Source organism: Calliopsis andreniformis, chromosome 11 (assembly GCF_051401765.1).
Source record: "Calliopsis andreniformis isolate RMS-2024a chromosome 11, iyCalAndr_principal, whole genome shotgun sequence".
Taxonomy (NCBI): domain Eukaryota; kingdom Metazoa; phylum Arthropoda; class Insecta; order Hymenoptera; family Andrenidae; genus Calliopsis; species Calliopsis andreniformis.
Window position 1 is genome coordinate 3,501,906 of NC_135072.1, and position 15,803 is coordinate 3,517,708.

Below are 15,803 nucleotides of genomic sequence, written 5' to 3' on the forward strand. Positions count from 1 at the left end.
TGAGGATATTCCATTGCGGATTGAGGATTGACAACTGATTGTTTAGGACTGAGTGCTGAAGATCGAGGATGCAGGATTGAGGATTCAGAATTGGGGTTTGAGGTTTGAGGATTGAGGTTTGAGGATTGAGGATTGAGGATTGAGGATTGAGGATTGAAGATTGAGTATTGAGGATTGAAGATTGAGGGTTGAGGATTGAGGACTGAGGATTGAGGATTGAGGATGAGGGCTGAGGGTTGAGGATTGAGGTTTGAGAACTGGGGACTGAGGATTGAGGATTGAGAATTGAGGATTGAGGATTGAGGATTGAAGATTGAGGATTGGGTATTGAGGATTGAAGAATGAGGATTGAAGATTGTGGATTGAGGATTGAGTGTTGACGATTGAGGACGAGTACTGACGGTTGAGGGTTGAGGTTTGAGGGTTGAGGATTGAGGATTGAGGACTGAGGATTGAGGATTGAGGATTGAGCATTCAGGATTGAAGATTGAGGATTGCGGATTGAGAATTGATGATTGAGGATTGAGGAATGAAGATTGTGGATTGGGTATTGAGGATTGAAGGATGAGGATTGAGGATTGAGGATTGAGGATTGAGGATTGGGTATTGAGGATTGAAGAATGAGGATTGAGGATTGAAGAACGAGGATTGAGTATTGAGTATTGAGGATTGAGGATTGAAGATTGAGTATTGAGGATTGAAGATTGACGATTGAAGATTGAAGATTGAGGATTGAGGATTGAGGATTGAGGATTGAGGATTGAAGATTGAGTATTGAGGATTGAAGATTGAGGATTGAGGATTGAGTACTGAGGATTGAGGATTGAGGATTGAAGATTGAGTACTGAGGATTGAAGGTTAAGATTGAGGATTGAGGATTGAGGATTGAGGATTGAGGATTGAGGATTTAGAATTGAGGATTGAGGATTGAGGATTGAAGATTGAGGAATGAGGTTTTGAGGATTGAAGAATGAGGATTGAGGATTGAGGATTGAGGATTGAGGATTGAGGATTGAAGACTGAGTATTGAGGATTGAAGATTCAGGATTGAGGAGTGAGCATTGAAGATTGAGTATGTGTGACTGAGGATTGAATATTGAGGATTGAGGATTGAGGATTGAGTATTGAGGATTGAAGATTGAGGATTGAAGATTGAGGATTGAGTATTGAATATTGAGTATTGAGGATTGAAGATTGAGTATTGAGGGTTGAGTGTTGACGATTGAGGACGAGGACTGACGGTTGAGGATTGAGGTTTGAGGGTTGAGGATTGAGGACTGAGCATTGAGGATTAAGGATTGAACATTGAGGATTGAAGATTGAGGACTGGGGATTGAGGATTGAATATTGATGATTAAGGATTGAAGATTTGGGATTGAGGATCTAGGATTGGAGATTGATTATTGAAGATTGAATATTGAGGATTGAGGATTGAGGATTGAGAATTGAGAATTGAGTCTGAGGACTGAGGTTGAGGATTGAGGTTTGAGGAACGAGGATTGAGGATTGAGGACTGAGGACTGAGGAATGACGATTGAGTATTGAAGATTGAGGATTGATTACTGAGGATTGAGGATTGAGGATTGAGGATTGAGTGTTGACGATTGAGGACGAGTACTGACGGTTGAGGGTTGAGGTTTGAGGGTTGAGCATTGAGGATTGAGGACTGAGGATTGAGGATTGAGGATTGAGCATTGAGGATTGAAGATTGAGGATTGAGGATTGAGAATTGATGATTGAGGATTGAGGAATGAAGATTGTTGATTGGGTATTGAGGATTGAAGAATGAGGACTGAGGATTGAGGATTGAGGATTGAGGATTGAAGATTGAGGATTGAGGATTGAGGATTGAGGACTGAATATTGAGTATTGAGGATTGAAGATTGTGAATTGAGGATTGAGGGTTGAGGATTGAGGACGAGGACTGACGGTTGAGGTTTGAGGTTTGAGGATTGAGGATTGAGGATTGAGGACTGAGGAATGAAGATTGAGGATTGATCATTGAGGATTGGAGATTGAGGACTGGGGATTGAGGATGGAAGATTGAGGATTAAGGATTGAGGATTGGGGATTGAGGATTTAGGATTGAGGGTTGAGGATTGAAGATTGAGGATTGAAGATTGAGGATTGATTATTGAACATTGAGTATTGAGGATTGAAGATTGAGGATTGAAGATTGAGGATTGATTATTGAACATTGAGTATTGAGGATTGAAGACTGAGGATTGAGGATTGGGTGTTGACGATTGAGGACGAGGACTGACGGTTGAGGATTGAGGTTTGAGGTTTGAGTATTGAGGATTGAGGACTGAGGATTGAGGATTGAGGATTGAGCATGGAGGATTGAAGATTGAGGACTGGGGATTGAGGATTGATGATTGAGGATTAAGGATTGAAGGTTGGGGATTGAGGATCTAGGATTGGAGATTGATCATTGAGGACTGAATATTGAGGATTGAGGATTGACGATTGAGAATTGAGAATTGAGGATGAGGACTGAGGGTTGAGGATTGAGGTTTGAGGAACGAGGATTGAGGATTGAGGATTGAGGACTGAGGAATGACGATTGAGTATTGAAGATTGAGGATTGATTACTGAGGATTGAAGATTGCGGATTGAGGATTGAGGATTGAGGATTGAGGATTGCAGATTGAGTATTGAGGATTGAAGATTGCGGATTGAGGATTGAGGATTGAGGATTGAGGATTGAAGATTGAGTATTGAGGATTGAACACTGACGATTGAGGGTTGAGGATTGAGGATTGAGGATTGAGGATTGAAGATTGAGTATTGTGGATTGAAAATTGAGGATTGAGGATTGAGGATTGAGGATTGAGGATTGAAGAATGAGGATTGAGGATTGAAGATTGAGGATTGAGGATTGAGGATTGAGGACTGACGATTGAGTATTGAGGATTGAGGATTGATTACTGAGGATTGAGGATTGAGGATCGGGGATTGAGGATTGGGGATTGAGTATTGAAGATTCAGTATTGAGGATTGAAGATTGAGAATTGAAGATTGAGGATTGAACATTGAGGACTGAGCGTTCAGGGTTGAGTGATGAGAATTGATGTTTGTGGATAGAGATTTGAAGATTGCAGGTCGAGTATTGAGTATTGAAAACTGTGAATTGAGGATATTCCATTGCGGATTGAGGATTGACAACTGATTGTTTAGGACTGAGGGCTGAAGATCGAGGATGCAGAATTGAGGATTCAGAATTGAGGTTTGAGGTTTGAGGATTGAGGTTTGAGGATTGAGGATTGAGGATTGAGGATTGAGGATTGAAGATTGAGTATTGAGGATTGAAGATTGAGGATTGAGGATTGAGGATTGAGGATTGAGGATTGAGGATGAGGGCTGAGGGTTGAGGATTGAGGTTTGAGGACTGGGGACTGAGGATTGAGGATTGAGAATTGAGGATTGAGGATTGAGGATTGAAGATTGAGGATTGGGTATTGAGGATTGAAGAATGAGGATTGAAGATTGTGGATTGAGGATTGAGTGTTGACGATTGAGGACGAGTACTGACGGTTGAGGGTTGAGGTTTGAGGGTTGAGCATTGAGGATTGAGGACTGAGGATTGAGGATTGAGGATTGAGCATTGAGGATTGAAGATTGAGGATTGAGGATTGAGAATTGATGATTGAGGATTGAGGAATGAAGATTGTGGATTGGGTGTTGAGGATTGAAGATTGAGGATTGAGGATTGAGGATTGAGTACTGAATATTGAGTATTGAGGATTGAAGATTGTGAATTGAGGATTGAGGGTTGAGGATTGAGGACGAGGACTGACGGTTGAGGATTGAGGTTTGACGATTGAGGATTGAGGATTGAGGACTGAGGATTGAAGGTTGAGGATTGAGCATTGAGGATTGGAGATTGAGGACTGGGGATTGAGGATTGAAGATTGAGGATTAAGGATTGAGGATTGGGGATTGAGGATCTAGGATTGGAGATTGATTATTGAGGATTGAAGATTGAGGATTGAGGATTGAGTATTGAGAATTGAGAATTGAGGATGAGGGCTGAGGGTTGAGGATTTAGGTTTGAGGAACGAGGATTGCGGGTTGAGGATTGAGGACTGAGGACTGACGATTGAGTATTGAGGATTGAGGATTGATTACTGAGGATTGAGGATTGAGGATTGAGGATTGAGGATTGATGATTAAGGATTCAGGATTGAGGATTGAGGATTGAGGATTGAGGATTGAGGATTGAGTATTGAGGATTGAAGATTGAGGATTGAAGATTGAGGATTGAGTATTGAATATTGAATATTGAGGATTGAAGATTGAGGATTGAGGGTTGAGTGTTGACGATTGAGGACGAGGACTGACGGTTGAGGATTGAGGTTTGAGGGTTGAGGATTGAGGATTGAGGACTGAGGATTGAGGATTAAGGATAGAGCATTGAGGATTGAAGATTGAGGACTGGGGATTGAGGATTGAAGATTGAGGATTAAGGATTGAAGATTGGGGATTGAGGATCTAGGATTGGAGATTGATTATTGAGGATTGAATATTGAGGATTGAGGATTGAGGATTGAGAATTGAGAATTGAGGATGAGGACTGAGGGTTGAGGATTGAGGTTTGAGGAACGAGGATTGAGGATTGAGGATTGAGGGCTGACGAATGACGATTGAGTATTGAAGATTGAGGATTGATTACTGAGGATTGAGGATTGAGGATTGAGGATTGAGGATTGAGGATTGAAAGTTCAGTATTGAGGATTGAAGATTGAGAAATTGAGGATTGAGGATTGAACATTGAAGTCTGAGCGCTCAGGGTCGAGTGATGAGGATTGATGTTTGTGGATAGAGATTTGAAGATTGCAGATTGAGTATTGAGTATTGAAAACTGTGAATTGAGGATATTCTATTGGGGATTGAGGATTGACAACTGATTGTTGAGGACTGAGGGCTGAAGATTGAGGATGCAGGATTGAGGATTCAGAATTGAGGTTTGAGGACTGAGGATTGAGGATTGGAGAATGAGGATTGAAGATTGAGGATTGAGGATTGAAGATTGCACATTGAGTATTGAGGATTGAAGATTGAGTATTGAGGATTGAAAATTGAGGATTGAGGATTGAGGATTGAGGATTGAGGATTGAAGAATGAGGATTGAGGATTGAGGATTGAGGATTGAAGATTGCAGATTGAGTATTGAGGATTGAAGATTGAGGATTGAGGATTGAGGATTGAGGACTGAGGATTGAAGACTGAGTATTGAGGATTGAAGGCTGACGATTGAGGATTGAGGATGGAGGATTGAATATTGAGTATTGAGGATTGAAGATTGAGGATTGAAAATTGATGATTGAGGATTGAGGATTGAGGATTGAGGATTGAGGATTGAGGATTGAGGATTGAAGATTGAGTATTGAGGGTTGAAGATTGAGGATTGAGGATTGAGGATTGAGGATTGAGGATTGAGGATGAGGGCTGAGGGTTGAGGATTGAGGTTTGAGGACTGGGGACTGAGGATTGAGGATTGAGAATTGAGGATTGAGGACTGAGGATTGAAGATTGAGGATCGGGTATTGAGGATTGAAGAATGAGGATTGAAGATTGAGGATTGAGGATTGAGTGTTGACGATTAAGGACGAGTACTGACGGTTGAGGGTTGAGGATTGAGGGTTGAGCATTGAGGATTGAGGACTCAGGATTGAGGATTGAGGATTGAGCATTGAGGATTGAAGATTCAAGATTGAGGATTGAGAATTTATGATTGAGGATTGAGGAATGAAGATTGTGGATTGGGTATTGAGGATTGAAGAATGAGGATTGAGGATTGAGGATTGAGGATTGAGGATTGAATATTGAGGATTGAGGATTGAGGATTGAGAATTGAGAATTGAGGATGAGGACTGAGGGTTGAGGATTGAGGTTTGAGGAACGAGGATTGAGGATTGAGGATTGAAGACTGAGTATTGAGGATTGAAGATTCAGGATTGAGGAGTGAGTATTGAAGATTGAGTATGTGTGACTGAGGATTGAATATTGAGGACTGAGGATAGAGGATTGAGGATTGAGGATTGAGTATTGAGGATTGAAGATTGAGTATTGAAGATTGAGGATTGAGTATTGAATATTGAGTATTGAGGATTGAAGATTGAGGATTGAGGGTTGAGTGTTGACGATTGAGGACGAGGACTGACGGTTGAGGATTGAGGTTTGAGGGTTGAGGATTGAGGATTGAGGACTGAGGATTGAGGATTAAGGATTGAACATTGAGGATTGAAGATTGAGGTCTGGGGATTGAGGATTGTATATTGAGGATTAAGGATTGAAGATTGGGGATTGAGGATCTAGGATTGGAGATTGATTATTGAAGATTGAATATTGAGGATTGAGGATTGAGGATTGAGAATTGAGAATTGAGGATGAGGACTGAGGGTTGAGGACTGAGGTTTGAGGAACGAGGATTGAGGATTGAGGATTGAGGACTGAGGAATGACGATTGAGTATTGAAGATTGAGGATTTATTACTGAGGATTGAGGATTGAGGATTGAGGATTGAGGATTGAAAGTTCAGTATTGAGGATTGAAGATTGAGAATTGAGTATTGAGGGTTGGACATTGAGGTCTGAGCGCTCAGGGTCGAGGGATGAGAATTGATGTTTGTGGATAGAGATTTGAAGATTGCAGATTGAGTATTGAGTATTGAAAACTGTGAATTGAGGATATTCTATTGGGCATTGAGGATTGACAACTGATTGTTGAGGACTGAGGACTGAAGATTGAGGATGCAGGATTGAGGATTCAGAATTGAGGTTTGAGGACTGAGGATTGAGGATTGGAGAATGAGGATTGAAGATTGAGGATTGAGGATTGAAGATTGCAGATTGAGTATTGAGGATTGAAGGCTGCGTATTGAGGATTGAGGATTGAGGATTGAGGATTGCAGATTGAGTATTGAGGATTGAAGATTGAGGATTGAGGTTTGAGGATTGAGGATTGAGGATTGAGGATTAGGGCTGAGGGTTGAGGATTGAGGTTTGAGGACTGGGGACTGAGGATTGAGGATTGAGAATTGAGGATTGAGGATTGAGGATTGAAGATTGAGGATTGGGTATTGAGGATTGAAGAATGAGGATTGAAGATTGAGGATTGAGGATTGAGTGTTGACGATTGAGGACGAGTACTGACGGTTGAGGGTTGAGGTTTGAGGGTTGAGCATTGAGGATTGAGGACTGAGGATTGAGGATTGAGGATTGAGCATTGAGGATTGAAGATTGAGGATTGAGGATTGAGAATTGATGATTGAGGATTGACGAATGAAGATTGTGGATTGGGTATTGAGGATTGAAGAATGAGGATTGAGGATTGAGGATTGAGGATTGAGGATTGAAGATTGAGGATTGAGGATTGAGGATTGAGGACTGAATATTGAGTATTGAGGATTGAAGATTGTGAATTGAGGATTGAGGGTTGAGGATTGAGGACGAGGACTGACGGTTGTGGATTGAGGTTTGAGGATTGAGGATTGATGATTGAGGACTGAGGACTGAAGATTGAGGATTGAGCATTGTGGATTGGAGATTGAGGACTGGGGATTGAGGATTGAAGATTGAGGATTAAGGATTGAGGATTGGGGATTGAGGATCTAGGATTGGAGATTGATTATTGAGGATTGAAGATTGAGGATTGAGGATTGAGTATTGAGAATTGAGAATTGAGGATGAGGGCTGAGGGTTGAGGATTTAGGTTTGAGGAACGAGGATTGAGGGTTGAGGATTGACGACTGAGGACTGACGATTGAGTATTGAGGATTGAGGATTGATTACTGAGGATTGAGGATTGAGGATTGAGGATTGAGGATTGAGGATTGAGGATTGAGGATTGAGGATTGAAGATTGAGTATTGAGGAATGAAGATTGAGGATTGAGAATTGAGGATTGAATATTGAGGATTGAAGACTGACGATTGAGGGTTGAGGATTGAGGATGGAGGATTGAGGATTGAAGATTGAGTATTGAGGATTGAAAATTGAGGATTGAGGATTGAGGATTGAGGATTGAGGATTGAAGAATGAGGATTGAGGATTGAGGATTGAGGATTGAAGATTGCAGATTGAGTATTGAGGATTGAAGATTGAGGCTTGAGGATTGAGGATTGAGGATTGAGGTTTGAAGATTGAGTATTGAGGATTGAAGATTGAGGATTGAGGATTGAGGACTGAATATTGAGTATTGAGGATTGAAGATTGTGAATTGAGGATTGAGGGTTGAGGATTGAGGACGAGGACTGACGGTTGAGGATTGAGGTTTGAGGATTGAGGATTGAGGATTGAGGACTGAGGATTGAAGATTGAGGATTGAGCATTGAGGATTGGAGATTGAGGACTGGGGATTGAGGATTGAAGATTGAGGATTAAGGATTGAGGATTGGGGATTGAGGATCTAGGATTGGAGATTGATTATTGAGGATTGAAGATTGAGGATTGATGATTGAGTATTGAGAATTGAGAATTGAGGATGAGGGCTGAGGGTTGAGGATTTAGGTTTGAGGAACGAGGATTGAGGGTTGAGGATTGAGGACTGAGGACTGACGATTGAGTATTGAGGATTGAGGATTGATTACTGAGGATTGAGGATTGAGGATTGAGGATTGAGGATTGAGGATTGAGGATTGAGGATTGAGGATTGAAGATTGAGTATTGAGGAATGAAGGTTGAGGATTGAGAATTGAGGATTGAATATTGGGGATTGAAGACTGACGATTGAGGGTTGAGGATTGAGGATGGAGGATTGAGGATTGAAGATTGAGTATTGAGGATTGAAAATTGAGGATTGAGGATTGAGGATTGAGGATTGAGGATTGAAGAATGAGGATTGAGGATTGAGGATTGAGGATTGAAGATTGCAGATTGAGTATTGAGGATTGAAGATTGATGATTGAGGATTGAGGATTGAGGATTGAGGTTTGAAGATTGAGTATTGAGGATTGAAGATTGAGGATTGAGGATTGAGGACTGAATATTGAGTATTGAGGATTGAAGATTGTGAATTGAGGATTGAGGGTTGAGGATTGAGGACGAGGACTGACGGTTGAGGATTGAGGTTTGAGGATTGAGGATTGAGGATTGAAGGTTGAGGATTGGGTATTGAGGATTGAAGAATGAGGATTGAGGATTGAAGAATGAGGATTGAGTATTGAGAATTGAGGATTGAGGATTGAAGATTGAGTATTGAGGATTGAAGATTGACGATTGAGGATTGAGTATTGAGGATTGAGGATTGAGGATTGAGGATTGAGGATTGAAGATTGAGGATTGAGGATTGAGGATTGAGGATTGAGGATTGAGGATTGAGGATTGGGTATTGAGGATTGAAGAATGAGGATTGAGGATTGAAGAATGAGGATTGAGTATTGAGTATTGAGGATTGAGGGTTGAAGATTGAGTATTGAGGATTGAAGATTGACGATTGAAGATTGAGGATTGAGGATTGAGGATTGAGGATTGAGGATTGAGGATTGAAGATTGAGTATTGAGGATTGAAGATTGAGGATTGAGGATTGAGTATTGAGGATTGAGGATTGAGGATTGAAGATTGAGTACTGAGGATTGAAGATTAAGATTGAGGATTGAGGATTGAGGATTGAGGATTGAGGATTGATGATTTAGAATTGAGGATTGAGGATTGAGGATTGAAGATTGAGGAATGAGGTATTGAGGATTGAAGAATGAGGATTGAGGATTGAGGATTGAGGATTGAGGATTGAGGATTGATGACTGAGTATTGAGGATTGAAGATTCAGGATTGAGGAGTGAGTATTGAAGATTGAGTATGTGTGACTGAGGATTGAATATTGAGGATTGAGGATTGAGGATTGAGGATTGAGGACTGAGTATTGAGGATTGAAGATTGAGGATTGAAGATTGAGGATTCAGTATTGAATATTGAGTATTGAGGATTGAAGATTGAGTATTGAGGGTTGAGAGTTGACGATTGAGGACTAGGACTGACGGTTGAGGATTGAGGTTTGAGGGTTCAGGATTGAGGATTGAGGACTGAGGATTGAGGATTAATGATTGAACATTGAGGATTGAAGATTGAGGACTGGGGATTGAGGATTGAATATTGAGGATTAAGGATTGAAGTTTTGGGATTGAGGATCTAGGATTGGAGATTAATTATTGAGGATTGAATATTGAGGATTGACGATTGAGGATTGAGAATTCAAAATTGAGGATGAGGACTGAGGGTTGAGGATTGAGGTTTGAGGAACGAGGATTGAGGATTGAGGATTGAGGACTGAGGAATGACGATTGAGTATTGAAGATTGAGGATTGATTACTGAGGATTGAGGATTGAGGATTGAGGATTGAGGATTGAGGATTGAGGATTGAAAGTTCAGTATTGAGGATTGAAGATTGAGGATTGAGGATTGAGGGTTGAACATTGAGGTCTGAGCGCTCAGGGTCGAGTGATGAGAATTGATGTTTGTGGATAGAGATTTGAAGATTGCTGATTGAGTATTGAGTATTGAAAACTGTGAATTGAGGATATTCTATTGGGGATTGAGGATTGACAACTGATTGTTGAGGACTGAGGGCTAAAGATTGAGGATGCAGGATTGAGGATTCAGAATTGAGGTTTGAGGACTGAGGATTGAGGATTGGAGAATGAGGATTGAAGATTGAGGATTGAGGATTGAAGATTGCAGATTGAGTATTGAGGATTGAAGATTGCGTATTGAGGATTGAGGATTGAGGATTGAGGATTGCAGATTGAATATTGAGGATTGAAGACTGACGACTGAGGGTTGAGGATTGAGGATTGAGGATTGAGGATTGAAGATTGAGTATTGAGGATTGAAAATTGAGGATTGAGGATTGAGGATTGAGGATTGAGGATTGAGGATTGAAGAATGAGGATTGAGGATTGAGGATTGAGGATTGAAGATTGCAGATTGAGTATTGAGGATTGAAGATTGAGGATTGAGGATTGAGTATTGAGGACTGAGGATTGAAGATTGAGTATTGAGGATTGAAGACTGACGATTGAGGATTGAGGATGGAGGATTGAATATTGAGTATTGAGGATTGAAGATTGAGGATTGAAAATTGAGGATTGAGGATTGAGGATTGAGGATTGAGGATTGAGGATTGAGGATTGAAGACTGAGTATTGAGGATTGAAGATTCAGGATTGAGGAGTGAGTATTGAAGATTGAGCATGTGTGACTGAGGATTGAATATTGAGGATTGAGGATTGAGGATTGAGGATTGAGGATTGAGTATTGAGGATGAGGACTGAGGGTTGAGGATTGAGGTTTGAGGAACGAGGATTGAGGATTGAGGATTGAGGACTGGGGATTGAGGATTGAATATTGAGGATTAAGGATTGAAGATTTGGGATTGAGGATCTAGGATTGGAGATTGATTATTGAGGATTGAATATTGAGGATTGAGGATTGAGGATTGAGGATTGAGAATTGAGGATGAGGACTGAGGGTTGAGGATTGAGGTTTGAGGAACGAGGATTGAGGATTGAGGATTGAGGACTGAGGAATGACGGTTGAGTATTGAAGATTGAGGATTGATTACTGAGGATTGAGGATTGAGGATTGAGGATTGAGGATTGAGGATTGAAGGTTCAGTATTGAGGATTGAAGATTGAGAATTGAGGATTGAGGGTTGAACATTGAGGTCTGAGCGCTCAGGGTCGAGTGATGAGAATTGATGTTTGTGGATAGAGATTTGAAGATTGCAGATTCAGTATTGATTATTGAAAACTGTGAATTGAGGATATTCTATTGGGGATTGAGGATTGACAACTGATTGTTGAGGACTGAGGGCTAAAGATTGAGGATGCAGGATTGAGGATTCAGAATTGAGGTTTGAGGACTGAGGATCGAGGATTGGAGAATGAGGATTGAAGATTGAGGATTGAGGATTGAAGATTGCAGATTGAGTATTGAGGATTGAAGATTGCGTATTGAGGATTGAGGATTGAGGATTGAGGATTGCAGATTGAATATTGAGGATTGAAGCCTGACGATTGAGGGTTGAGGATTGAGGATTGAGGATTGAGGATTGAAGATTGAGTATTGAGGATTGAAAATTGAGGATTGAGGATTGAGGATTGAGGATTGAGGATTGAAGAATGAGGATTGATGATTGAGGATTGAGGATTGAAGATTGCAGATTGAGTATTGAGGATTGAAGATTGAGGATTGAGGATTGAGGATTGAGGACTGAGGATTGAAGATTGAGTATTGAGGATTGAAGACTGACGATTGAGGATTGAGGATGGAGGATTGAATATTGAGTATTGAGGATTGAAGATTGAGGATTGAAGATTGAGGATTGAGGATTGAGGATTGAGGATTGAGGATTGAGGATTGAGGATTGAGGTTTGAAGATTGAGTATTGAGGATTGAAGATTGAGGATTAAGGATTGAGGATTGAGGATTGAGGATTGAGGATTAGGGCTGAGGGTTGAGGATTGAGGTTTGAGGACTGGGGACTGAGGATTGAGGATTGAGAATTGAGGACTGAGGTTTGAGTGTTGAGCATTGAGGATTGAGGACTGAGGATTGAGGATTGAGGATTGAGCATTGGGGATTGAAGATTGAGGATTGAGGATTGAGAATTGATGATTGAGGATAGAGGAATGAAGATTGTGGATTGGGTATTGAGGATTGAAGAATGAGGATTGAGGATTGAGGATTGAGGATTGAGGATTGAAGATTGAGGATTGAGGATTGAGGATTGAGGACTGAATATTGAGTATTGAGGATTGAAGATTGTGAATTGAGGATTGAGGGTTGAGGATTGAGGACGAGGACTGACGGTTGAGGATTGAGGTTTGAGGATTGAGGATTGAGGATTGAGGACTGAGGATTGAAGATTGAGGATTGAGCATTGAGGATTGGAGATTGAGGACTGGGGATTGAGGATTGAAGAATGAGGATTAAGGATTGAGGATTGGGAATTGAGGATCTAGGATTGGAGATTGATTATTGAGGATTGAAGATTGAGGATTGAGGATTGAGTATTGAGAATTGAGAATTGAGGATGAGGGATGAGGGTTGAGGATTTAGGTTTGAGGAACGAGGATTGAGTGTTGACGATTGAGGACGAGTACTGACGGTTGAGGGTTGAGGTTTGAGGGTTGAGCATTGAGGATTGAGGACTGAGGATTGAGGATTGAGGATTGAGCATTGAGGATTGAAGATTGAGGATTGAGGATCGAGAATTGATGATTGAGGATAGAGGAATGAAGATTGTGGATTGGGTATTGAGGATTGAAGAATGAGGATTGAGGATTGAGGATTGAGGATTGAGGATTGAAGATTGAGGATTGAGGATTGAGGATTGAGGACTGAATATTGAGTATTGAGGATTGAAGATTGTGAATTGAGGATTGAGGGTTGAGGATTGAGGACGAGGACTGACGGTTGAGGATTGAGGTTTGAGGATTGAGGTTTGAGGATTGAGGATTGAGGATTGAGGACTGAGGATTGAAGATTGAGGATTGAGCATTGAGGATTGGAGATTGAGGACTGGGGATTGAGGATTGAAGATTGAGGATTAAGGATTGAGGATTGGGAATTGAGGATCTAGGATTGGAGATTGATTATTGAGGATTGAAGATTGAGGATTGAGGATTGAGTATTGAGAATTGAGAATTGAGGATGAGGGATGAGGGTTGAGGATTTAGGTTTGAGGAACGAGGATTGAGTGTTGACGATTGAGGACGAGTACTGACGGTTGAGGGTTGAGGTTTGAGGGTTGAGCATTGAGGATTGAGGACTGAGGATTGAGGATTGAGGATTGAGCATTGAGGATTGAAGATTGAGGATTGAGGATCGAGAATTGATGATTGAGGATAGAGGAATGAAGATTGTGGATTGGGTATTGAGGATTGAAGAATGAGGATTGAGGATTGAGGATTGAGGATTGAGGATTGAAGATTGAGGATTGAGGATTGAGGATTGAGGACTGAATATTGAGTATTGAGGATTGAAGATTGTGAATTGAGGATTGAGGGTTGAGGATTGAGGACGAGGACTGACGGTTGAGGATTGAGGTTTGAGGATTGAGGATTGAGGATTGAGGACTGAGGATTGAAGATTGAGGATTGAGCATTGAGGATTGGAGATTGAGGACTGGGGATTGAGGATTGAAGATTGAGGATTAAGGATTGAGGTTTGGGAATTGAGGATCTAGTATTGGAGATTGATTATTGAGGATTGAAGATTGAGGATTGAGGATTGAGTATTGAGAATTGAGAATTGAGGATGAGGGCTGAGGGTTGAGGATTTAGGTATGAGGAACGAGGATTGAGTTTTGAGGATTGAGGACTGAGGACTGACGATTGAGTATTGAGGAATGAGGATTGATTACTGAGGATTGAGGATTGAGGATTGAGGATTGAGGATTGAGGATTGGGGATTGAGTATTGAAGATTCAGTATTGAGGATTGAAGATTGAGAATTGAAGATTGAGGATTGAGGATTGAGGATTGAGGACTGAGGATTGAAGATTGAGTATTGAGGATTGAAGACTGACGATTGAGGATTGAGGATGGAGGATTGAATATTGAGTATTGAGGATTGAAGATTGAGGATTGAAGATTGAGGATTGAGGATTGAGGATTGAGGATTGAGGATTGAGGATTGAGGATTGAGGTTTGAAGATTGAGTATTGAGGATTGAAGATTGAGGATTAAGGATTGAGGATTGAGGATTGAGGATTGAGGATTAGGGCTGAGGGTTGCGGATTGAGGTTTGAGGACTGGGGACTGAGGATTGAGGATTGAGAATTGAGGACTGAGGTTTGAGGGTTGAGCATTGAGGATTGAGGACTGAGGATTGAGGATTGAGGATTGAGCATTGGGGATTGAAGATTGAGGATTGAGGATTGAGAATTGATGATTGAGGATAGAGGAATGAAGATTGTGGATTGGGTATTGAGGATTGAAGAATGAGGATTGAGGATTGAGGATTGAGGATTGAGGATTGAAGATTGAGGATTGAGGATTGAGGATTGAGGACTGAATATTGAGTATTGAGGATTGAAGATTGTGAATTGAGGATTGAGGGTTGAGGATTGAGGACGAGGACTGACGGTTGAGGATTGAGGTTTGAGGATTGAGGATTGAGGATTGAAGGTTGAGGATTGGGTATTGAGGATAGAAGAATGAGGATTGAGGATTGAAGAATGAGGATTGAGTATTGAGAATTGAGGATTGAGGATTGAAGATTGAGTATTGAGGATTGAAGATTGACGATTGAGGATTGAGTATTGAGGATTGAGGATTGAGGATTGAGGATTGAGGATTGAAGATTGAGGATTGAGGATTGAGGATTGAGGATTGAGGATTGGGTATTGAGGATTGAAGAATGAGGATTGAGGATTGAAGAATGAGGATTGAGTATTGAGTATTGAGGATTGAGGGTTGAAGATTGAGTATTGAGGATTGAAGATTGACGATTGAAGATTGAGGATTGAGGATTGAGGATTGAGGATTGAGGATTGAGGATTGAAGATTGAGTATTGAGGATTGAAGATTGAGGATTGAGGATTGAGTATTGAGGATTGAGGATTGAGGATTGAAGATTGAGTACTGAGGATTGAAGATTAAGATTGAGGATTGAGGATTGAGGATTGAGGATTGAGGATTGATGATTTAGAATTGAGGATTGAGGATTGAGGATTGAAGATTGAGGAATGAGGTATTGAGGATTGAAGAATGAGGATTGAGGATTGAGGATTGAGGATTGAGGATTGAGGATTGAGGATTGATGACTGAGTATTGAGGATTGAAGATTCAGGATTGA